The following is a 1905-nucleotide window of genomic DNA, read 5'->3' on the forward strand; positions in this document are numbered from 1 at the left end:
ATTTTGTATCGTCTTTTATGCGCGACTTGAGCGTTGCTCTGTTCTTGCTGAATGTGCTCCTTCTCTGCTTCTGTACTTTCTGAAGTTGCTCCCTCCTCTGCTTTGCTCTGTTCTTTCTTTCTGAAGGTTCTCCCTCCTCCGCTTTGCTCCATTCTTTCTGAAAATGCTCTGCTTCTGCCTTCTTTGCCGTGACTTGGTGTTTGTGCTGCTGCCATATCCTGTTCCATCAACACGACCATTCCGAGTGCGCCTCATGGAGAAGCCTCAATGCCCGATCGATCGGTCACATAGTACGATCCAAAGAATTTCGTGTATGAACAGAACCAAACATGCACGCATATACAGTAGACCACATCAACACAAACAACACAATTATGGGCAGCAATAACATAATATGCATCTACTAGTTTATATATTACCCAATAGCGATTACATGATTGATAACTCTACTAATAATGTACGTAACTGAGTAGCACTGGGAACTACGTATGAAGTACGCTCTGAACCCCTAAACGCTAGCCTAGCTGATCGATATTTTTCTTGGTACCTAAACGAAACCAACTAGAACGATAATTTGACTCTATATATCCAGATAATCTAATCCTGACGAAACCATCTTCGATCCATGCATCCATCCTTTTGCCACTTTAGCTAGGGTGATTCTGCAACACAAAAACGCCAAGTCAAAAATAATGTTAGAGGCTAAACATAATACTACAGAAATAATTTAAGGCTATTGTTCAACGCATATATGAGAAATCAAGATCACCTTAAGGTGATGGTGATGGCGCGGGAGAAGCAGCAGCAGGAGGCGCCGGAGACATAGCTGGAGGCGTCAGCGGCGGCAATGGTTGGGCTGTCAGACCATCACAGGTTAATCAATCTCCTTCAAAGAAGAATATATAAGAAAACAAAAAAACAGGCAAGACAGCAGGGGTTGGTGCAACTTACTGCCACACGAGAAGATCGTCTGGAAGGGTATCATGGCGCGCACCTAGCCGGGAGGATGAGCATCCGGATGGGATCGATGGGCTTGGGGAACAGCTTGCTCATGCCGCCATTGTTGTTCAGGCCGTGGCACAGGCAGATCGGCGCGCTGCTGATGACCGACTTGAGGCCATCGCAGCATGCGCCCGGAGGCGAGAACACGGTGATGTTGGTGAGGTAGTCCATGCATGGTATCATGGCCGTCAACGGCATCAGGCACTCCTTCGGAGGTGGCGGTGGTGGCGATCGAGTGGGGAGTGGGATGTGTGGCATGCCGGGGATCTGAGGCAACCCTTGGGATGGCGGTGCACCAAAGAGCGGAGGCAGGCCGGGGATCTGGGGCAATGGCGGGAAAAGGGAGCGGAATATTGGTGGTAGGCTGGGCATACCGGGGATCTGAGGCAGTGGCAGGCTGGGAAGAGACGGGGAGCCTCCATCGGCCGTGGTGGTGGCTTTGGCTTCTTCTTGGTTTGCGGCGGCGGACCAGAGCCTCGCGTCAGACGGCTGCAGCGTCGCTGCGATGGCCAGCAGGGCAAAGAGCACGGCGACGGTGTGCTTGGAGAGCGCCATCGTGTGCGTGAGGGGAAGGGACGGGCTGGAGAGGAGGATGGGTGGATGGATGGTGCTATCGTGGAGAGCATATATATAGCTCCGGCTGGCTGGCAATCTATGTTAGAGATAGAGAGGTTTGAATATTGGGATACCTATCTGAATCTAGTCTAGAATCTAGAAAAGATTCCTACGTCTAGATAGAGTACAGCTGGGGTACGCATATGGATGGAATACAGTCCCTGGACGTTGTCCATTATGCAGATAGAGCTGGGCGTTCAAACAAGCCATTTGCATGCAACGTACTGTTGGTGCATAATTCGATTGGTGAGCTAGCTGCGGTTTACAAGATTATCTTCTTCACCCCCC

At 50.3% G+C, this 1905-nt stretch overlaps 1 long non-coding RNA gene across 1 annotated transcript; it reads right to left on the reverse strand.

The window, feature by feature from the left end:
• Nucleotides 1-372: 372 nt before the first annotated feature.
• Nucleotides 373-1582, reverse strand: LOC119342763. Its single transcript, XR_005165706.1, has 3 exons — nt 952-1582; nt 770-856; nt 373-662 (listed from the first exon to the last, which is right to left on the reverse strand). It is a non-coding gene; the product is annotated as an uncharacterized LOC119342763 (long non-coding RNA).
• Nucleotides 1583-1905: the final 323 nt, after the last annotated feature.

The sequence above is a fragment of the Triticum dicoccoides genome, unplaced genomic scaffold (assembly GCF_002162155.2).
Source record: "Triticum dicoccoides isolate Atlit2015 ecotype Zavitan unplaced genomic scaffold, WEW_v2.0 scaffold104192, whole genome shotgun sequence".
Lineage (NCBI taxonomy): Eukaryota > Viridiplantae > Streptophyta > Magnoliopsida > Poales > Poaceae > Triticum > Triticum dicoccoides.